The 23,626-nt window shown below is 51.9% G+C and overlaps 1 protein-coding gene across 1 annotated transcript in view; it reads left to right on the top strand.

Moving 5' to 3' along the window:
• Positions 1 to 17,162: 17,162 nt before the first annotated feature.
• The window catches only part of ADGRG1 (adhesion G protein-coupled receptor G1), a 45,560-nt gene continuing 39,096 nt past the window's right edge, over positions 17,163 to 23,626 (top strand). Inside the window, exon 1 of the mRNA XM_075009212.1 lies at positions 17,163 to 17,299. The gene's annotated coding sequence lies outside the window, so the exon portion shown is untranslated. The remainder of the gene's footprint in view (positions 17,300 to 23,626) is intronic.

Genomic DNA, 23,626 nt, shown 5'->3' with positions numbered 1-23,626 from the left:
TCAGTTTCCTAGGACAAGTGCTGACTCCCATGGGGCATTGCTTTGGAGCTACCCTGACCCCAGATCAAAACCCCATGCAGCGTTCCCCCCGGAGCAGACATCACCAACCAAAAACCAATGCTCTCTAGAGGGTAGCGGGGGGACCAGGAGTCAGGACTCCTGGGTTCTCATCCACGCTCACTGGCAGCATCACCTTGGACACACTATCAAGTAGTTTCCCTGTGCCATCCTTTCCTCCCAGCTGCAGAATGGAGAGAACAACAGTCTACCTCCCAGTGTGTAGGATATTCTGTGAGTGTATGCGGAGCACCTTTGGAGCCCAGGACCAAGTGAATACTATATACTTTATTAAAAAGTTGCCCACACCCCAGCTCTCTCCCACAGCTGTGGGCAGCTGCAAGCCAGTCCAGTTCTCCACCTTCTTGATTACCCTCAAGTCTGCCTCCTGTGTCTCGCCAGCATTAGAACTGGGGAGACAACAAGTCTCCATATTGTCCCCAGAGCTGCCCATGAGTCACATTCATTCTGCCGTCCTGCATCTCAAAGCTTGGTATGGTCCCCGTGGGGGCCCACCTCACCAAGTCGGGGTGTCAGCCTTGGCATCAAAGGTCCTTTCCTCAAGTGTTCAAGGCCTCCTTCTACCCCACTTACCAGCTCAGCCAGGCTCCCCTGCCTCAGTTTCCCTTTTCCCCCCTGGATCTGGTTGGTTTCCATTCCCAGTCTGAAACTATTAACTAACCAGGCGAAGGATTCTTGCAGCAAATAGCCTGCCCCACAGCCCTTTGGGAACGTGGAGTCTTTAGCTTCCACATAGAAGGGGAGCTGTTTGAAAAGCATCCAGAGCCACAGGCAACTCATACTCGTCACATCGCTTCATGCACTTGGATACCATGGTGATAAACACATGAAGCTGTTCAGGCCCTCTTTTACTTGAGCTGAGCGTTCTGGGCTAACCCTAACCCTAGCATCATCGCTGTTTCTGTTAGGGAACAGAAAGCTGCCAATTGTGCTAGATCTCGAGCAGCGGAGAGGAACCCCCACAATCAAGATAACGTAACCCACATCAAAGCAATGTAGGTCACCACCCTGCTCCGTAAGCCAGAGCAGATACGGTATTTTTTGAGTTAGCGCCTGCCTCCCGTCCTGCAGCCAGCCAGGAGTGAGGTCAGATTTCAGAGATTTTTCTTCCCACTGTATTTTGGGTGTTAAGCATTTTCTTGTAATTTGTTAAAAGGTCTGAAAAATCATCTGTTCCCTGCCCAACAAATCTCGGTCCTCTGGCGATACGGATGCTACCAGCTCCTTAGTAGCCCACAGAGGCTTCCCATACAGGCAAGATAAACTAAATATAAGCATTTCAGGTTCTCTGTAGCCATGATAGAAGCAATAAAGGCAAAAACTTAATAAATATCCCTGCAGGCCATCTTAAAAGGGTCAAATAAAAAAAAATCTAAACCACAGTGATATTACCCGAAAGCTGCTGGGCTTCAGAATCTTACCAACCTCAGGCACCAGAGCCCACCCGTCTGTCCCCTGCTGCTCAGAGTCAAGGGCCCCAAGCTGAGCTAAAGCCACTTCTATCCCTGTAAAAGTTCAGGACTGGAAGGAAAAAACCCTCACTTGGGCGTTACCTGCATCGCCCAGAGACAGGGCAGTGTCCTCCGCAAGTTTCTCGCTAATCTTTTCCATAACTGTATGGAATAAGTTTTACATGCATTGAGGTAGGTGCAAAAGTGCACCACGAAGAGAAACAGAAAACTAGCTGTGGGCGCTCTGCTAATCAGTGGGGTAGCATTTGAATTTCTCCTGACTAGCAGCACAAGTGCACAGCTAACAGGGAACCCTGGTCCTCAGCTCCATCACATCACCCACTGGCAGAGAGGGCTTTTCCTTGGGAGGGACCAGCCCTAAGAGAAAACATTTTGAACAGATTCTAGGTCCCTTAAATTTAACACACTCGCAGGTGAAGCCGCACTCATAAGGTCCAGTTGCTGCAACCTCAAAGCCAGATCTTCCAAGTAGCGACGGCTTAATATCGTCTTGAGCATCTGTAATCAATGTCAGATACAGGTACACCTTGACTTCAGATGAAGCATGATCACCCTCAGCTTACAGCTTCCTTTTGAGGCAGCAGTGTTGTGAGAGCTGAGCGTATCCATCAGTTCTATGAATTACCACCTCATGAATAACTCAATCTCAAGACGGTAACATCAGATGGGGATCTGAAACATCACTCTGCCCTGTAAAGTGCTTCAGGGCACATGTGATGACAGCTTCACTCCCTTATGTCCCTCAAAGCTCCCAGACTCTGTCAATTAAGGGGCAACATCATGTGAATTAATTTCTATTAGAGGACCCATTACAGCTCTGCTTGCAAGCAGAAGTTGGGCTGGAAGAGAGTTATAGACAGAAACTTGTTGTAATACACATCCAAAGTTTACTTATCATCACAATGCAAAGAAACTGGTGCTTGGGGATGTTAGAAAGCAGTGTTCACAAAATGTCATGGTAGACCGCGTTCTGAATCTTCTTGTCTTTGCTGTGAGGCAGTGCAAAGTGGATTTTGCCTGGGTTGCCAACACGGGAGGCAGCAACATAGAGTTGTCCGTGTGTGAAGAGAGGGTCCTGTAGGTAGACACCAACTCTCAGTAGTGTCTGTCCCTGAGCTTTGTTGATGGTCCTGCCAAATGCGAGCTGGAGTGGGCATTGATGTCTCTGCCACACAAATGGAAACGTATTGTCGGAAGGTTGGAGTGTGATGTGTGGAATAAGTGTGATACAGTTTGTTCCTGCAATAGTGGCTGCCAGGAGGTGTTCATGTACCACTCGATTCACCAACAGACGGGTGCCACTGCCAAGACCATCGCATGTGCTGAGTTCCATAACGGCGTGATCGTCATTCCTGGTTTGAGAGGCAGGATGTTCGAGAACGCTGAAGAATTTGGCAGCATCCTGTGGAGCTTTGTGGAATGTCGTAGAATTTTCCAGAATCTGGTGGGGAGAACATGGTAGAACCTTGCCCAGACACACAGATGAACGGAACCAGCAAAAATAATGTATATGATCCCCACACCAATCAGTCTCATCCAGCACCTGCTCTTGTCTTTTCCCCCAAGATCGGGGAAACCAAAGCTCGCCTTTCCAGGCACATTCAGCACATATGAGGCTCAACTTGCTCATACCCTCCCTCCCCAGTCCCTTCCTGGGTCTTCTTATTTTAACCCTTCAGCTGATGGCTAATTAGCTGCACAGTCCCCAGGTTACCAATCGGCGCCTAAGTGATCAGAGCTGGTTCCCTTGCTAGTCTCCAGCCGTGAGTCACAAACAGCAACACAAAAAGTAACTTGGAATGTTCTTTTCTGCTGGGCTGACTTGTGCACACACAATGGCTGGAGCTGAATGCACGCCTTATCTTTGATCGAGGGACTGTATCCTGTACTAGCACGTATGGAACTGGTGATTTCATACCTCCTTTCCAACCCTGAGGGCAATGGAGCGTTCAGAAGGCGGACCAGTGAAATGCAGGGAGGGTGGGGAGATTGTGGTTTGTTCAGCTGGATTTTTGCATTGCTGTTGTTCTTTCAAGGCACTGCAGATTTTTTTTTTTTGTGTGTTCCCAAACTAAGGGCAGCAAGTCACTCAAGAGCTGAAGATAAAACCTCAGCTTCAGACCGTGACATTGAAAGCTAAATGCCACACAAGCTCAGGCTGCAGGTCTCAGAGCCTTAAGAACATAGGAACATAAGAATGGTCGTGCTGGGTCAGACAAAAGGTCTACATCGATCAGTGTCCTGTCTTCTGACAGTGGCCAATGCCAGGTGCCCCAGACTCAACACAGAAAGGAAATAATCTAATGATCCACCTCCTGGCATACATTCGCAGCTTCTGGCAGACAGAGGGTAGGGACATCGTGTATTCATTCACTTGTAAGCATACACCACTGTGGACTTGTATGTTGAATGAGTTTACAGGAAACAAGGCTTTAGAGCAAGAGGTAACCTGCTTGGGCCCAGGCAGAGGGGGATGTGGAGCTGTGACAGTGCAAAGTCCCTGTGGAGTCAATGCCCAGGATTTTTATCAGCAGGCTCTAGCCACCAGGAAAAAAAGGACTATATTTATGACAATGGCACTTCTTTCACAAGAACCACCGGCCCCAGCCTAGAGCCCACACCCAGCCTCCCTCCCCGAGCCTGCACCCCACACCCATCCCCACATCCAAACTCTCTCCCAGAACACGCATGCCTCCCCCTCAACCCTTGCCCCAGCCTAGAGGTCGCACCCCAACCTCAGCCTGGTGAAAGTGAGGGAGGGGTGGAGGAGCGCGAGCAGTGGAGGGAGGGGAGCTGGAGGTGGGGGGTAATGGAGCCTCGGGGAAGAGATGCTGCAGAGGGCAAGTAAGGGTCTTTGTGTTTGCACAGTTAGACAGTTGGTAATCCTATCAGCTGGGCAGGTACAAGCTTTGCCCTTATGGAAAACCAAATTAGCAGCACAGCCAGCAGCTTCCTGGGCACCAGGCAGTGCAGGCACAGCACTGCCTAAACGTCTGGGGAACTCGTATCCATGCAGTCATGGCTAGCGTGTGCGTGGGACTGTTCTGCCCCAGGGCCTGGAATTTGTATCGTCGGGCCTGAGAGTGAGTGACAGGTGGTGGGAGGATGGAGTGAGCAGGGTCTGGCTCCAGAGAAGGGCCAGGGCAAGGATGTTCAGTTGTCTTCAGTCAGAAAGTTGGCAGCTTTGCACCTCGGAGACAGATCCCCCACAGACAAAGCCGAGCAGGACTCATCCTGACAGCTTTAGGATTTTACCCCTGTCCTACAGTCTCCGAGTCCCAGATTCATCCCTTTAGTCCCTCCCCCACTACTCCAAGCCCTTTCCCAAGTCTCCGCAATCTCTCGTTTACCTCCTGCCCCATTCAATGCTCTCAGACAGCAGTAGGCTCCATAACCCTAAGTGGGACTTAGGACCAACCCCAAATTCAGGAGGTGTCGGCTCAACACGTCTAGGCTTGTCATTTTGCACACAAGATCCCAGACCTTGTCTACGAATCAATATGTTTCCTCTCAGTCAGAGTCTCCTTCCCGTTATCTCCAAGGTGGCTTCTTGAGCCTCAGCTGCATAGGCTTGTCTTGTGCCAAGGGATCAGGTCTATTTAAAGGTCCAAGACGGATGGGCCTGAATCGAGTCTTTGGATCTGAAGGCTCCTGAGCTTGGGGGAGTATGGACTTGGATCCACCACCTTCAGCTGAGCCTCACATCAAACTAAACGCCTGCTGCGGATGAATCTTCCTATCTCCATCTGCCATCTCATTCCTCACCCTCCTCCTAACCACCTCCTCCGTCACTACTGGCTTTGATCTTTGCCCACAAGAATCTGGCCTTGAGGGACATGTGCTGAGGCACAGAGAGGCAATTGTGTGACGGACCATGATGAAAAGCCATCTTGTTGCATCTCCTGCTCCACCTCTGCAGGAACGGCTACTCTTCAAAGGACCATGCGATAGCCATGGTTGCACATGGGCTCTGTGTTCTACCAGTCGCAACTGTGAGGACACTGGCAGTCTGTGTTCAGAATCCCCAGGGGAGATCTCAGTGGGCACAGTCAGAGGCAATAAGTTCCTCTTTCCCATGGGAATGAAAAATATTTGTGCAGTGAGAACCACACACACAACACGGCCATAGAACAGCTCAGCCATCTCCTTCCGCACAACCATGGGGCAACGCAGCCAGGATAATGCACAGCAGCACAGGACAGACCTAGGAAAACAATCAGTAAGATGTGTTCACTTATCTAGATGGTAACTGTTGTTCTTCAAGATGCACCGTGCGTATCCTTATTCCGCTGTCGGTGTGTGCATGCCCAGTGCATTTGAGCAGGAGACCTGTTGGGATAGCGCATGCATCCTCAGAGGGCATGAGGTTTCTTTGCCACCAAAACCATGATATGAACAGTCTGGATGGTGGGTGGGTCATGACGTATACATGTGTATAACACATCTTGATGAGCCACCGTATACAGGTAAGTAAGTAACCATTTTTTTCTTCTCTGAGTAATCATGCATATATATATATATATATATATTATACTATTAGAGATTTCCAAGAAGTGCTCTTTGGATGGAGTCCACTTAAACAGCAAGCATCGAACTGCCTTTCCAAAGTTCGCAACTGCTCTGGAGGCTTCAAAAATAACATAGTGATGAGTGAACATTTGTGTTTTTCCAAGAGTTCGTGACAGGAAAATTGCAGAGAAAGGCCAGTGAGGTGGCTAGAGCCCCAAAAGAATGATGCTGCTTTTGTCTCCTTTGCCAGCTCCTAACACGTTCTGACACAGGCAGATCTCCAGCTGGAAAATCTTTGTGCTGACACTACCTGTCAGCCTCTCATTCTCTCTGAGCAACAAAGCACTTGTTGAGGACCTTAAATTTTGCCATCCTGTTTATGTAAAGTGAAATTGCCCTGGGGACATGCAGAAAACATAACATCTCTTCATCCTCTGAGAATATACTTTCAGACAGGATGTTGCTGGAAATATATGACATGATTCAGACGGAATTCTGAGGCCGCTCTCAATAAAACTGGTGGGTGAGGCCTTAATGGGACCTAATCCTTACAAAATACAGCCTCTAAGGGTCTTTCCATTAAAATTTGAAATTCTCCTACTCTTCTGGATGATGTTGTTGTCATTAGAATGGCTGCCTTAGCTGACAAAAGAAAGAAAGAAAGACAGAAAGAAAAAAGCCAGTAGCTCAAATGGCTGTTGCATAAACCTTGCCAGTACTAAATTTAGGTCAAGAGAAGGCACTAGTTCTCTTATTGGAGATTAAATCAAAAGAGAACACCTGTTGACCCAAGAGTAACTGTAGAACCGACTGCAAAGAGACAACTATTGAAGTTGTAGAGAGACCTGATGGTTTTAAGTCAAGCGAGTATTTGAAGATATCTTGAATCTGATGAATGGTGGCTAACCCAAACTGAATGTCTTCCCCACATTTAACAGCAACGAAGGGTCCTGTGGCACCTTATAGACTAACAGAAAAGTTTTGAGCATGAGCTTTCGTGAGCACAGACTCACTTCGTCAGATGCAGATGCATCTGATGAAGTGAGTCTGTGCTCACGAAAGTTCATGCTCAAAACTTTTCTGTTAGTCTATAAGGTGCCACAGGACCCTTCGTTGCTGTTACAGATCCAGACTAACACGGCTACCCCTCCAATACTCTTCCCCACATTTAGTTAGACAAGCTGCTTTGGATGATTTTTTTTTTTTGGCTATTAAAGAAGGGGTTGTGGACACAATGTAGGCAGAACCTCTGAGGAGGCTGATCAGTCAAAATCCACACACATTGGTGTGAGCAAGGAGGTGGGGTGGTTTTTGCTGAGATCTTGGGAGAGTCACTCTGGCAGAAGTGGCAGGCCGAGGTCGTATTGTCAGAGTCTGAAAATTACCCATATACATGAACACCAGTTAGCTGTTAAATGGCATGATCCTTATCACCAATTTCATTGCATGAGGACAACACCGGCCACAAGTTTGATTTTAGTAATGTGAAGGTAATAGCACAGGCTAAATCTAGGCAGGAAGAGAATTCCTGGAAGCATCGTTCTCTGGAAAGGAGGCAATTAACCGGCAAATTGATTTAGATCCAGTGTTTCAACCCATGAGATTAAAGGACAACAGAAGAAGAACAGCTAATAGGACTGGGATTGTGTGCAGCCGGTCTCAAATTGAAGACAGAAGTAACTAATTAAAGATCTAGTTACTGACTTGGACCCAGTGTTTGATCTTAGACAATCAAAGGACTGCTAATGAGGGCATGTTCAGGTGCAATTGGCCTTCAACAGAAGACACAAGTGTCTAGTTAAATAGTAACAGAGAGGGAGCCATGCTAGTCTATATACTATCAAAACAAAAAAGCAGTCAAGTAGCACTTTAAAGACTAACAAAATAATTTATTAGGTGCTGAGCTTTCATGGGACAGACCCACTTCTTCAGACCCTAGCCATACCAGAACAGACTCAATATTTAAGGCATAGAGAACCAAAAACAGTAATCAAAGTTGACAAATCAGAAAAAAATTATCCAGGTAAGCAACCAGAGAGCAGAGGGGCGGGGTGGGGAGTCAAGAATTAGATCTAGTTAAGAACCAATTTCTGATAAGATCTATGAGAAAGGACTATATAAACAACAGTTTGAAGAGCGCTTACTAGGCACTGATAATGTTATTCCATTCAGTAATGAAACTTCATCAAAGATTTTAAAGCTGGCGAACCTTTTTAAATTTTTAAAGAGAGTCTGAAAATCTGGAAAGCAAAATTGCCTTAGCCCTGCCTGAGCAATTGGAGGCATTTTGGCCTGATCTTGTCTTCATATTCTGAGGGCTTTGGGCAAGGACACATAATCACTTCCATTACCAGTCCCGGGCCGTGCCTCTCCCTGGCGCAGCAGTGGTGACACTTTCTGTTCTCCCTAGTAGGGCATAGCTCTAAAGCTGTGGGGCGTCCAACAGTTCTGAAGCTACAGCGAGCTAGCCACATTATTCCAAAAATATATTTATTGTTCAAGACAACTAGTACACTCAACCGGCCAAATAACCACAGGTGGCTTAATGGCTAGCGTGTTGGACACCACTGCTCTGAAGCATTCCCTTTACTGAAAATCATCTTAACTGTTTTGTATGTCAGAGTAGGCACTGAGAAGAGGAGATGCCTGCGGGGTGATACCATTCCAAATACAGACAATCCAGAGAATATGGGCTGGAGCTTAGCTCACCTTGTATGGTGAGGTGAAACATAGAGGTTTTATAGTCTGTCTTTACGTGGTCTGGGAAGGTCTTTTGACAGATGGCAGGAGAACTTCACAGGCATAAAGTTTGGCCCTCAGCTAGAAGGTTTTTCTTGGAGAGCAACAGGAAGTCCTGTGGCACCTTACAAACTAACAGATATTTTGGAGCATAAGCTTTCGTGGGCAAAGAGCCGCTTCATCAGATGCATAAGTGGGAGGAGGGGTTCAGAGGAGTATTTAAAGAGTGGGGTCCCAGTAAAAGGGAGGGCCAGAGCTGACAAAGGCCTATTCAGTCAGGGCAGAAATGGCCCATTATCAGTAGTCAAGAAAAAACAAGTCAGATCACTCAGGGGGGATGTGGCTCATTGTTAGATTCTAATGTGGAAGTGTGAACTTCCAGCACAGAGACAGTGCTTTTGTAAGGGCCCAGCCACTCCCAGTCTCTGTTTAATCCTTGGTTGCTGGAGTCAAATTTGCACAAGAATTGCAGCTCAAAGATTTCTGTCTCCATTTTATTTTTGAAATTTTTTTACTGTAGGACTGGTACTTTTAAATCTGTTACTGAGTGTCCAGGGAGATTGAAATGTTCTCCTACAGGTTTGTGTATGTTGCCATTCCTGGCGTCTGATTTATGTCCATTTATTCTTTTACATAGAGACTGTCCAGTTTGGCCAACGTAAATTGCAGTGGGGCATTGCTGGCACATGATGGCATATATTATATTAGTAGACGTGCAGGTAAAGGAGCCCCTGATGGTATGGTTGATGATAGGTCCTGTGATGATATCACTGGTGTAGATATGTGAGCAAAATTGGCAGCCAGCTTTGTTGCAGGGATTGGTTCCAGGTTTAGAGTTACTGTGTTGTGGTCTATAGTTGCTGGTGAGAACTTGTTTAAGATTGGCAGGCTGTCTGTAGGGAAGGACAGGCCTGCCTCCCAAGGTCTGCAAGAGTGAAGGATCATTGTCCAGGATGGGTTGCAGATCCCTGATGATGAATTGGCAAGGCTTTAGCTGGGGGCTGTATGTGATGGTCAGTGGTGTTCTCTTGTTTTCCTTGCAAGGCCTGTCTTATAGCAGGTGGTTTCTGGGTACTCGTCTGGCTCTGTCAATCTGTTTCTTCACTTCCTTAGGTGGGTGTTGTAGTTTGAGGAAAGCTTGGTAAAAGTCTTGTAGATGTTTGTCTCTGCGCGACAGATTGGGAATATCTGTTAGTCTACAAGGTGCCACAGAACTTCTTGTTGTTCTCGAAGATACAGACTAACAAGGCTGCCTCTCTGTTTCTTGGAGAGCTGATTCTTGGATTCACCAGCAAATCTGTGTGCCATCAGTAGGAGTTCCTAATCTTAGAATGGATATGTACATCACTCGCGTCTTTGACGGAACAGGAGGGCAACCACAGCCCCCATGTAGATATTTTCTGGGCTTCGTCAATGTAACAATGATACAGTCTGAGCAGGTAAGGAGATGAGTCTGCCCAGAAGATGCTTGTCTGACTGATATACAGACCTCTCCAAGATTCATGTGTGACTCAGTTGATATGTGACATGCCAAGTCACACACATGTCAGATGTCATGGCTCACAGCAGCCTCAGACAAGACCTCTCTCTTTTTCTGGGTAGAATTTACAGATCAGTGCAGTGGTTAAGTGGGGACGGAAATATTTCCTAGGCAGACAGGTGTAGACTTGAGACTCACCCCAAAGAGCTTCTTCTTTGCACAGGGAATAACATTAGGTTGTCCATGTTTGTTTTCAGGCCCAGCTGTGCAGACAGGAACTGGCTCAGATGTATACTATTCACCACTTGATGTGACCACAACTCAACCAATCATCCAGAGATGGGAATTCCTCAGTCATCGGAGATGGCCCTGCTATCTCTGCCATGCACTTCATAAGACCTCTTGGGGTGGTAAGAGATTGAAAGGGATCACACTGTACGTTGGTAGAGGTGGTTCTTTGCTAAAAACCTTACATATTTTCTGAGGCTTAGGTGAATAACCACCTCAAAACTGGCATCCTACAGGTCAATGTACCAATTGTTTGGATTTAAGGATGGGGAAGTGGAGGCAAGGGACTTCATCCTGAATTTTTGCTTATTGGTGAAGATGTTCAATTTCCTTAAGTTTCGTATAGCTTCAACTTCCTCTCTTTTAGTGTACAAGAAAATACCAGCAGTTCCCTGTCTCAGAGAGGTAACTTTGTTAGTCTGTATCTTCACAAAACAAATAAAGAAGTTCTGTAGCACCTTAAAGACAAACAATACTATTTTTTAGGTGATGACCTTTTGTGGGAAAAATATAAAGGACCCAGGAATACCCCAGATCTGAAGAAGCTGGTCTTTCCCATGAAAGCGCATTGCCCAATAAATAATATTATTAGTCGTTAAGGTGCTGCAGGACTGCTTTCTTCATTAACCTGTGTTATAAAGGACCACCTTCTCTTACTACAAAGTATAGAAGAAAACAGCAACTTTGGAAGCATTGGAGATGCAAGCTTAGAAAATGGCTTGCAAATACTGCATTGGTCTCAAACATGCCCTGAACAGCTGAGTAAACTACACTTTCTGTTCTCAGAGTATTGTAAACATTTCATGGCAGAGGTGTGGGAAAACAAGGGTACGGACAGGGAAAGGAGAAAGGGTTGGACACTGAAACCACCCTGAAGCCACTGCCCCATCACATGGGGCTGGGCATGGGTCCCCACTCCAGGTCTTGTAACCTGACCCACATGGTTGTAATGCCACTCTGCTGGCACATGCAGCCTTCGTGGATGGAGATGGAGGCAGAGGGCCAGATTTGTTCCACATTGAGCCTAGCACACTGGGCCACAACCTTTACTCAGGTTTGGCACATCCGTCTCTGCGTCACTACATAGTCTCGTGCATCTGACGAAGTGGGGCTTTGCCCACGAAAGCTGATGCTCTAAAATATCTGTTAGTCTATGAGGTGCCCCAGGACTTCTTGCTGTTTTTGAAGATATGGACTAACTCAGTCACCCCTCTGATAGTAGGCCAAGTCCAATGCCTGCAGGGAGAGGTGTGGTCACTCTGAGGGTCATGGACTGTATTCAAATTAATTGTTACCATGACAACCATGCCCAACTCACAGTCTGAAAGAGAAGGTGTCTCTGTGTCTGTCACTAACATACACGAATGTCTGGCAGCAGAGGCACCTGGGGCTTTATGCATGACTAAGCTGGTACCAGACTACCCACAAGGATTTTCTATCCGAGAGAACAAAGGAAGCATTATAAAACGCACACTATTGGCTATGCTAACTACTGTTTACACAAGATAAAACTGCTCATAAGCAAGAAAAAGTAAGAGGCTAGGCTGCTGAGCTCTGACAGAGGGAAGGGTCAGAGCAGCCCCACCCTTTATGCCCTCGACTGGAGGTACAAGGACACTCAAAGTGCTCAGAATCATAGAAACACAGAGTTGGGAGAGACCTCAGGATGCCATCGACTCCAGCCCCCTGCTCAAAGCAGGATCAACCCCAACTAAATCATCCCAGCCAGGACTTTGTCAAGTCGGGACTCAAAAGCCTCTAGGGATGGAGATTCTACTGTCTACCTAGGTAACCCAGACCAGTGCTTCACCACCCTCCTCGGGAAATAGTTTTTTTCCTAATACCCAACCTAGAGCTCACCACTGCAACTTGAGACCACTGCTCCTCCTGTCATCTGTCACTACTGAGAACAGCCTCTCTCCATCCTCTTTGGAACCTCTCTTCCGGCAGTTAAAGGCTGCTGTCAAATCCCTCCTCACGCTTCTCTTCTGCAGACTAAATAAGCCCCAAACCCTCCACATCTTCTCAGAAGTCACATGCTCCAACCCCCTAATCATTTTTGTTGCCCTCCACTGGCCCCTCTCCAATGCATCCACACCCTTTCTATACTGGAGGCCCCAGAACTGGATGCAATATTCCAGATGTGGCCTCACCGGTGCTGAATAAAGGGGAAAAGCCACTTCTCTAGATCTGCTGGGAATGCTCCTCCTAATGTACCCTAATATACCATTAGCCTTCTTGGCTACAAGGGCATGCTGGCACATGCCAGCTCGCCAGGTACTGATCTCCAGTCAAGGGCACTGGGCCTGCACACACTGACAGTGTGTGGAGGGGTTGGAGGGGAGCTGTGTGTGCGGAGGGCTGTGACTGTGTGGAGCTGTGACTGTGTGGAGGGCTGTGAGGGGAGCTGTGTGTGGAGGGGTGTTACTGTGTGGAGGGGTGTGAGGGGGGCTGTGACTGTGGAAGGGTGTGACTGTGGAGGGGGCTGTGACTGTGTGGAGGGGTGTGGGGGGGCTGTGACTGTGGAGGGGTGTGAGGGGAGCTGTGTGTGTGGAGGGCTGTGACTGTGGAGGGGTGTGAGGGGGACTGTGACTGTGGAGGGGTGTGACTGTGTGGAGGGGTGTGAGGAGGGCTGTGACTGTGTGGAGGGGTGTGAGGGGGGCTGTGACTGTGGAAGGGTGTGACTGTGGAGGGGTGTGAGGGGGGCTGTGACTGTGGAAGGGTGTGACTGTGTGGAGGGGTGTGAGGAGGGCTGTGACTGTGTGGAGCTGTGACTGTGTGGAGGGCTGTGAGGGGGGCTGTGACTGTGGAGGGGGCTGTGACTGTGTGGAGGGGTGTGAGGGGGGCTGTGACTGTGGAAGGGTGTGACTGTGTGGAGGGGTGTGAGGGGGGCTGTGACTGTGGAGGGCTGTGACTGTGGAGGGGTGTGAGGGGCTGTGACTGTGAAGGGGCTGTGACTGTGGAGGGGTGTGACTGTGTGGAGGGGTGTGAGGGGGGCTGTGACTGTGGAGGGTTGTGACTGGGTGGAGGGGTGTGAGGGGGGTGTGACTGTGGAGGGGTGTGAGGGGCTGTGACTGTGGAGGGGTGTGACTGTGGGGGGGTGAGGGGCTGTGACTGTGGAGGGGTGTGAGGGGCTGTGACTGTGGGGGGTGTGAGGGGGCTGTGACTGTGGAGGGGTGTGACTGTGTGGAGGGGTGTGAGGGGGCTGTGACTGTGGAGGGCTGTGACTGTGGGGGGTGTGAGGGGGCTGTGACTGTGGAGGGGTGTGACTGTGGGGGGGTGTGAGGGGCTGTGACTGTGGAGGGGTGTGACTGTGTGGAGAGGTGTGAGGGGGCTGTGACTGTGGGGGGGTGAGGGGCTGTGACTGTGGAGGGGTGTGAGGGGGGTGTGACTGTGTGGAGGGGTGTGAGGGGGGCTGTGACTGTGGAGGGGTGTGAGGGGGCTGTGACTGTGGAGGGGTGTGACTGTGGAGGGGTGTGACTGTGGGGGGTGTGAGGGGGCTGTGACTGTGGAGGGGTGTGACTGTGTGGAGGGGTGTGAGGGGGGCTGTGACTGTGGAGGGGTGTGACTGTGTGGAGGGGTGTGAGGGGGGCTGTGACTGTGGAGGGGTGTGACTGTGGGGGGGTGTGAGGGGCTGTGACTGTGGAGGGGTGTGAGGGGGGTGTGACTGTGTGGAGGGGTGTGAGGGGGGCTGTGACTGTGGAGGGCTGTGACTGTGGAGGGGTGTGAGGGGGCTGTGACTGTGGAGGGGTGTGACTGTGGGGGGGTGAGGGGCTGTGACTGTGGAGGGGTGTGACTGTGGAGGGGTGTGAGGGGGGCTGTGACTGTGGAGGGGTGTGACTGTGTGGAGGGGTGTGAGGGGGGCTGTGACTGTGGAGGGGTGTGACTGTGTGGAGGGGTGTGAGGGGGGCTGTGACTGTGGAGGGGTGTGACTGTGTGGAGGGGTGTGAGGGGGCTGTGACTGTGGAGGGCTGTGACTGTGGGGGGTGTGAGGGGGCTGTGACTGTGGAGGGGTGTGAGGGGGGCTGTGACTGTGGAGGGGTGTGACTGTGTGGAGGGGTGTGAGGGGGCTGTGACTGTGGAGGGCTGTGACTGTGGGGGGTGTGAGGGGGCTGTGACTGTGGAGGGGTGTGACTGTGGGGGGGTGTGAGGGGCTGTGACTGTGGAGGGGTGTGACTGTGTGGAGAGGTGTGAGGGGGCTGTGACTGTGGGGGGGGTGAGGGGCTGTGACTGTGGAGGGGTGTGAGGGGGCTGTGACTGTGGAGGGGTGTGACTGTGGGGGGGTGAGGGGCTGTGACTGTGGAGGGGTGTGACTGTGGAGGGGTGTGACTGTGGGGGGTGTGAGGGGGCTGTGACTGTGGAGGGGTGTGACTGTGTGGAGGGGTGTGAGGGGGGCTGTGACTGTGGAGGGGTGTGACTGTGTGGAGGGGTGTGAGGGGGGCTGTGACTGTGGAGGGGTGTGACTGTGGGGGGGTGTGAGGGGCTGTGACTGTGGAGGGGTGTGAGGGGGGTGTGACTGTGTGGAGGGGTGTGAGGGGGGCTGTGACTGTGGAGGGCTGTGACTGTGGAGGGGTGTGAGGGGGCTGTGACTGTGGAGGGGTGTGACTGTGGGGGGGTGAGGGGCTGTGACTGTGGAGGGGTGTGACTGTGGAGGGGTGTGAGGGGGCTGTGGGGGGTGTGAGGGGGCTGTGACTGTGGAGGGGTGTGAGGGGGGCTGTGACTGTGGAGGGGTGTGACTGTGTGGAGGGGTGTGAGGGGGGCTGTGACTGTGGAGGGGTGTGACTGTGTGGAGGGGTGTGAGGGGGCTGTGACTGTGGAGGGCTGTGACTGTGGGGGGTGTGAGGGGGCTGTGACTGTGGAGGGGTGTGACTGTGGGGGGGTGTGAGGGGCTGTGACTGTGGAGGGGTGTGACTGTGTGGAGGAGTGTGAGGGGGCTGTGACTGTGGAGGGCTGTGACTGTGGGGGGTGTGAGGGGGCTGTGACTGTGGAGGGGTGTGACTGTGGAGGGGTGTGAGGGGCTGTGACTGTGGAGGGGTGTGACTGTGTGGAGGGGTGTGAGGAGGGCTGTGACTGTGTGGAGGGGTGTGAGGGGGGCTGTGACTGTGGAAGGGTGTGACTGTGGAGGGGTGTGAGGGGGCTGTGACTGTGGAAGGGTGTGACTGTGTGGAGGGGTGTGAGGAGGGCTGTGACTGTGTGGAGCTGTGACTGTGTGGAGGGCTGTGAGGGGGGCTGTGACTGTGGAGGGGGCTGTGACTGTGTGGAGGGGTGTGAGGGGGGCTGTGACTGTGGAAGGGTGTGACTGTGTGGAGGGGTGTGAGGGGGGCTGTGACTGTGGAGGGCTGTGACTGTGGAGGGGTGTGAGGGGCTGTGACTGTGAAGGGGCTGTGACTGTGGAGGGGTGTGACTGTGTGGAGGGGTGTGAGGGGGGCTGTGACTGTGGAGGGTTGTGACTGGGTGGAGGGGTGTGAGGGGGGTGTGACTGTGGAGGGGTGTGAGGGGCTGTGACTGTGGAGGGCTGTGACTGTGGAGGGCTGTGAGGGGGCTGTGACTGTGGAGGGGTGTGACTGTAGGGGGGTGAGGGGCTGTGACTGTGGAGGGGTGTGACTGTGGAGGGGTGTGAGGGGCTGTGACTGTGGGGGGTGTGAGGGGGCTGTGACTGTGGAGGGGTGTGAGGGGGGCTGTGACTGTGGAGGGGTGTGACTGTGTGGAGGGGTGTGAGGGGGCTGTGACTGTGGAGGGCTGTGACTGTGGGGGGTGTGAGGGGCTGTGACTGTGGAGGGGTGTGACTGTGGAGGGGTGTGAGGGGTTGTGACTGGGTGGAGGGGTGTGAGGGGGCTGTGACTGTGGAGGGGTGTGAGGGGGGCTGTGACTGTGGAGGGGTGTGACTGTGTGGAGGGGTGTGAGGGGGCTGTGACTGTGGAGGGGTGTGACTGTGGGGGGGTGAGGGGCTGTGACTGTGGAGGGGTGTGACTGTGGGGGGGTGTGAGGGGCTGTGGCTGTGGGGGGTGTGAGGGGGCTGTGACTGTGGAGGGGTGTGACTGTGTGGAGGGGTGTGAGGGGGGCTGTGACTGTGGAGGGGTGTGACTGTGGGGGGGTGTGAGGGGCTGTGACTGTGGAGGGGTGTGAGGGGGGGTGTGACTGTGTGGAGGGGTGTGAGGGGCTGTGACTGTGGGGGGTGTGAGGGGGCTGTTACTGTGGGGGGGTGAGGGGCTGTGACTGTGGAGGGGTGTGAGGGGGGTGTGACTGTGTGGAGGGGTGTGAGGGGGCTGTGACTGTGGAGGGCTGTGACTGTGGGGGGTGTGAGGGGCTGTGACTGTGGAGGGGTGTGACTGTGGGGGGGTGTGAGGGGCTGTGACTGTGGAGGGGTGTGACTGTGTGGAGGGGTGTGAGGGGCTGTGACTGTGGAGGGGTGTGACTGTGTGGAGGGGTGTGAGGGGGCTGTGACTGTGGGGAGGGGGCTGTGTGTCTGCGTGTGTCTCGGCGGGCGGGTGTCTGTCTCTGCACAGGGCTGCCGCGGGGGGCGGGAACCAGCCGCTCCCGGCTGGAAGAGGCGGGGGCGGGCGGACTCGCTCCCTTGGCTCCGCCGGACGCAGCAGGTGGAGGCGGCGGCGCGGGCGCGGGCGCGGGCGAGACCTGCCCACAGGCGCCGCGCGAGCCCGGAGCCCGGAGCCCGGACAGCCCGACGCTGCTGCCTGCGCGGCCGCGCGCGCCCGAGAGCTCCCGCCAGACCCAGGTACCGCGGGGGTGCAGCGAGCGGTGCCGGCGCTGTGTGCCCAGGCTGTGCCCTGCGAGCTCGGGGTGGGGGTTGAGTGTGTCGGGTGTGGTGGGGTGCGGAATAGGGGCTGATGTGCGTGGGGAGTGGTTGTGTGGGGTGGGGTGCAGGGGTGTGTTTGTGTATTGTGGGGTGGGGAGTAGGGGGTGATAGGTGCGTGGGGAGTGGTTGTGTGGGGTGGGGTGCAGGGGTGTGTGTGTATTGTGGGGTGGGGAGTAGGGGGTGATAGGTGCGTGGGGGGGTGTGGTGGGGTGCAGGGGTGTGTTTGTGTATCGTGGGGTGGGGACTAGGGGGTGATATGTGCGTGGGGAGTGGTTGTATGTGGTGGGGGGTGTGGTGGGGTGCAGGGGTGTGTTTGTGTATCGTGGGGTGGGGAGTAGGGGGTGATATGTGTGTGGGGTGGTTGTGTGTGGTGGGATGAAGGTGTGGCGGTCTAGTGGGGTATGGATATCAAAGGGGGGAAATTGTCCTTATAATGCATCAGATAATTGAGATCCTTGTTGAGTCCCAGGTTAAATGGGTCAAACTTGCAATTCCAATTCAGATGTCTCCCTTTGTCATCTTGTGTTAAAATCTCTTTGCGATAATAGTTACCCTAAGGTCCGTTTATAGAATGCCCTGCGAGATCGAAGTGCTCACCTACAGGTTTATGTCTACTCAAATTCCTGATATCTGCTTTGTGTCTGTTCATCCTTTGGTGTAGGGAGCGTCCAGTTTCTTCAATGTACATGGCAGAGGGGCATTGAGGGCACATATCACATTCGGGGTGTAGTTTGCTGTCCCATGTAAGTGGCACCTAAACCGTGTAGAGAGAGAGAGAGAGGCTGAGTCTTCTTCACAGCTTTAGCTGAAATCCAGCTGGCTTTTTAGCTCTAGCTGTAGAGGCTCATGCACTCAGCTCCAGAGATTGTGGCTGGTTTCTGTCTGCATTACACTGCTGTAAAACTCCTGTTTTAAAGAAGGGAATTTTATTCCCTACAGGGCTGAGCGCAGGGTCACTGCAATTTAGCCATGACCACACAGCCACTGACGTGACTGTTTTTTCGTTTTGGTAACCACCGACTATTCAGCTGGGCTCCTTTCTGAAAGGAGCTCCTGACATCCCCCCAATGGGCCTACTTGTGTAAGCCAGGGTAGGGCCAGGTGTGTCTTTGATCCCACAGGAGGGAGGTTAATTTGAAGGTGCACCTGGCCATGTAGCTGTGTGGGTGTATTTTTTTTCCCCGTCTCTTTCTACTTAGGCAGCCTGGGGTGGGAGTTGGTCCAAACTTCTTGGGTAGCCTTAGGACAAGCAATCTGCTGGAGATCAGAAGCGAGTCTTCCTTCTGTATGTCTGCACTGCCCTTGGGAACGTGCCTGGCTCAGGCTGACTCCTGCAGGCCTTCAGGCACACCCTCTCCCTCTTTGTCTGTCTGAGCTTGCTGGGCTAGCCGGAGGTTGTCCTGGGCTGCAGTGTCCACGCAGTTTCTTTAGCACACTAGCTAGACCAAAGAGTGTGTGCCCTGCCCAGTCATCAGGCGCTAGATTGATAAGGGGTTCAGCCTGGGCAGGGGGAACTTCCTTGGGAACCTGTGTTCAGAAATCCAGATCTTTGCTCTATAGTGCGCCACTGGGAGCAGCTCAGGTTAGGAGGCAGCCGTGCTTCAGAGTGGGAGAGATTGTGAGGCTGGGAGGCAGGCTGGGGCCGTTTCCACAGAGCTACAGCCAATGCTCTGCAAATCCCAGAGAAAGATTTCCATTCCTGCCACAGACACAGCAGGGTACCCCATATCCTCCCCTCTGCCTCCCACCAATCCCGCAACACAGTGCACACTTGTCCAAATGTTCTCACCAGTACAGAACACATAGCAACCAGGGTCTTAATGTGACTCGTTGCACGGTAGCTGAAACGCCATAACAACTCAGGGCATTCTAGTTAAAACACGCAGGTTGTGAGAGAGTCTCCTCCTCCTTTAAATCTGACTGTTATCCTCCCTTCCCACTAGATCCAGGGCTGCCTGAGCAGCCCTAGGGAGTGGGGAGTTCCATTGCCATTAAACAGCAAACTCGCCAGCTGCACCCCCGCCCCTACAGCTGCTCAGCACAGATGACCAAAGGCAAGTGGACAAACTTCCTGCAGCATAGGGTTCAGCTGTGCGAGCACCCTGCTGGAGAGCACCCAGGGTCTGACCACAAGAGCAGGCAGGTATGGATAAGACCTGCTGGGTGGCTGCAAAGGAGCGCTGGGGGTAGCCTTGTTCCAGCTAAGACTCAGCCATCACTTTGTGGACTGATCCAGCCATGCAAAGTCTGTCCAATGTCTTTCAGTCTCTTTTTCAGTTGGGGACCCTTAAAATTTGAGTGGTGTGAACTTCTTTGGAAATCTTAGCCGTGAATGCATGGGAGTCTGCAGAGCGCAGGTTGAAAACCACTGGCCTACTCCCAGCAGCTCGGGCTTTTCCATACAAGGGACCCTTCCATCTTTTGTTTCTGTGACCTTATTGCCCGTTCACCTCAGCAGACCAACCCTAGAGGAGTTACACCAGGTGTTGGACCTGGTGCTGCCAGCCCAGAAGGGATTTGCATTTTGAGGACTCACTGAGCTTTTCTGGGCTCAACCACTCCTGCGTTTTTTGACAAGGTGGATTGCATCTGGCCCTGCAGAGCTACCAACACCCCAGGGAGCCATTGTTCTTCCAAGGGATCCCTCCCGAGGCTTGCAGACCATTTCAGCTGACTCCAGCTAGCAGTTAGGAATTGTCCAGAGCAACAAATGCATTGATCTGCTGGTCGCTGATCCTCCAGCAAAAGCCACAAGAGACCAGCAGAAACCAAGAGAGCTGAAAAGCAGTCAAGCAGCACTTTAAAGACTAACAAAATAATTTATTAGGTGAGCTTTCGTGGGACAGACCCACTATTGTCTGAAGAAGTGGGTCTGTCCCACGAATGCTCACCTACTAAATTATTTTGTTAGTCTTTAAACTGCTGCTTGACTGCTTTTTTGTTTTGATAGTATATAGACTAGCACAACTCCCTCTCTCTTACTATTCAACATGCAAGAGAGGTGAGTTACAGAATTCCGTAATGACGGCTAGGCCTAGGTTTCTGCTCCAGATTTCTGCCCTTAAGGGTCATAGCTAGAGTTTTCACTGTTATAGCTATGTCGGTTCAGGTAGTAGAGACTCAAATTGAGTGAGGGCATATCTTTTACTGGACCAGCTTCTGTTGGGGGGAAGAGATCTGAAGAAGACAGCCACCTGCATTGCTGTAGCCCCCCCCCGGTCCGGAGGAGAGAAGGTTCTCAGATTGGAGCTGGAATGCCTGCGTGGCTGATTTAGATTGCTTGGGGCAGTGCGCCGGGTGGGAGTTTTGCACTGATGCTTTGTGCCCTCCTCTGCCTGTACGGCTCTGATCTGCAGCGCTCACGCAAATCGGGCCGTGACGGTAAATGTTACATGTTTGATTGCCTGCCAAATCTTAATCCAGCGATTCGGAGAGGCAGGCATGGGGAAAGTGGGGGAGGTGGGAGGACAGAAAGCAGCAGGTTTGTAAACAACAGCAGGAGTGGTGGGAAAGGAGATCTTGGCTGGTGCTTTAAAACTGTGGTGGTTTGAGGGCAGGCATGGACCTTGCAACAGCACTGTTGTGTGTTTGATGGAGGCAGGGTTGTTTTGTTTTGTTTTGTTTGTAAGCAGACAGACTCAAAATGAAACAGAACCAGGGGGGCTCCTGTAAGGCTGCTGAGTGAGACCTACGACTGGGATGGGAACTTGGACCCCATGGCCCATTTAATCTGGCTGTTCTGCTGAGACAGCCAAGGGACTGATTGGTGCCGGTATGGGTGGTTTCATCCCATGGACACCTGCTCGCACGTGACCAGACTGAGACCCGCCAACTCATTTCCCAGCAGCTCCAAAGCAGCTGTTTCCCAGGGCCAGCGTCTTGCTCGCTCCCAGCCTGAGCTGAGCTGGACTGGAAGCCGGGTGTAACGCACAAAAGGCCCCACCATTCCCTTTGCAAGGCTGGCACCGTAAAACCCTGGCTGGATGGAGGGTAAGCGTGCCCAAGTCATAACAATGGGAAAGAAAGTCATGACACACAGTGCTACAATGAATGCTCAGTTGTGTGTCATGGGAAATGATGGGTAAGTCACATCCAGAATATTTCTTTTAGAAATGCTTATTAACATTTAACTAATAGCCACCCACCCGCTGCCTGCCCAGAACACACGGTGAGCCTGAGTACAGGATGTTCATGGAGCAGGGGTGTCAGGCGAGAGGGTGACAAAGCCCTAAGGCAGCCCCAGCAGCACTTCCCCTGGCACAAGGCAGCTGAGAAGCCAGCCAGAAAATCACCCCATTGGAGGGGGATCCCCACAGACCCAACAAAGCAGCTCCTCTGCCACGCCCATTCCTGACCGCTGGCATAGGGAGTCTGGCTTGGAATAAATTGTGTGGGCAGAATTCTGTACTCTGCCTATCCCCACCTTCCATAACAGGTCCTTGATAGCCAGTTTAAGCAATAGCTGGCACAAAGCTACTGACATTCATGCTGGGCACTGGACTGGCACACAGTCAAGCCAGGATTGGGGCCCTCTCAAAGGTCCCCCCACCCCCGCCATCCCATTGGGCACACCAGGGTTGAGTTTGTGTGCACAGAAGGTGAAGCCAAGTGGAGCTTAGGGACAAAGCTGGCTTTAAGACTCTTCTGGGACCTGAGAATTTGGGGCTACTTCAGGGATGTAACTTTCCGGCATAAACTAGAATAGCCACTGGGGCTGCTGTCTAACCCACCACAGCCTTCTCTGAGTGTAGTCCTGAATAGCCCAGAGTTTTCATAGGGTGTGCACTGAGATCACATCCCCTTTTGCTCTGCCATGCCCTCTGTGCTGGGGCTTGGGAGGGGAGTATGAAGGGGGTCTGAACTTTCCCCACGCCCCTTGTAGCACAGCTCCAACCTCTGTAAGCTGCTGGAAGCAGCAGACCGAGGCTGAGGATCAGGCCCCATGATTATTAGAAAAAAAAAAAAAATCCCTACGTGACCTAGATTTTGTGACTGAAGCCATGGCTGTGACAAACATCCAGCCTCACCTATTACCCATCTTGGGACAATCCATCCCCCACCCCTCCTCCATTGCTCAACAAAATCCCAGGCAAGTTTGCCAGGCACTGCCTTTCCCTTTCCAGGGGAGAGCACAAAGGGTCTTGTGTGGGCAAATGCATGGCCCCAGGTTGTGTGACTCACTCCACGCTCCCTGTGCCCTGGGACTTGGCAGCTTGCCCATCGTGCTTGTGTGTCATATGAGTTTATGCCATTCCCAAGGAATTCTGCATTCATTGAAATGCTACAAACGTTCAGCCAGTCGTGCTCAGACAACAAAGACATCTATAAAAGCACAGTGAAACTGCTTCACCCTACCCGGGAACATTTCAAAGGGCTGTCTTTGCACACAATGCCAGCAGCTTTCTCAGGACGCCCAAAGCCAGCAGGGTGGGGGGTGGGGGAGGGAGGCTCAGCCATGAGTTAGCAAGTAGCGGGCAGGAGCGCTTGCTCCATTACCAGTTTCATATTTCCAAATTGTTAACCTATCAGAGAACACTAGGACTGGAAAGGACCTCGAGAGGTCATCGAGTCCAGCCCCCTGCCCTCATGGCAGGACCAGGCTCTGTCTATATCATCCCGGTTACATATTTATCCAACCTGTTCTTAAGTATTTCCAGTGATGGAGATTCTACACCTCTCCTAGGCAATTTATTCCAGTATTTAACCATCCTGACATTTAGGAAGTTTTTCTTAATGTCCAACCTAAACCTCCTTTTCTGCCGTTTAAGCCTGTTGCTCCTTGTCCTGTCCTCAGAGGGCAAGGAGAACCATTTTTCTATCTTGGCACTTGCAGAGGATCTCTGTGGGCATAATGCTAATACTTGGTATCTCTCCTCCCAAAATAACAGAGTCTTTTGTTATCTCGTACACATGGAGAATCTAAGGGCTCGTCTGAACTGCCACTTTACTGCACTGTAACCTTCTTGCTCTGGGGTTGGAACTGCTCCCCCCCCACCCGCCCGAGTGCAGCAAGTGACAGCGGGTATGTCCGCAAAGCAAAGCTATTTTGAAACACAGAAAGCACACTAAGGACTTGCCAGGCACCCACCACATCTGCAAGAGATGCAGCAAGGACCGTCACTCTCGTGTGGGTCTTCATAGTCACAGTAGACGCTGTAAATGAAGTCCTCAGTTGAAACTATAAAGGGCGCGATCCATAGTCTATGCAGACTGAAGGATGGCTACTACACACAATAGAGCCTATTT

This window comes from Carettochelys insculpta, chromosome 14 (assembly GCF_033958435.1).
Source record: "Carettochelys insculpta isolate YL-2023 chromosome 14, ASM3395843v1, whole genome shotgun sequence".
In the NCBI taxonomy this organism is placed as follows: domain Eukaryota; kingdom Metazoa; phylum Chordata; order Testudines; family Carettochelyidae; genus Carettochelys; species Carettochelys insculpta.
Note: the sequence above shows the minus strand (reverse complement) of the source record. Positions and strands in the feature narration are given on the sequence as shown.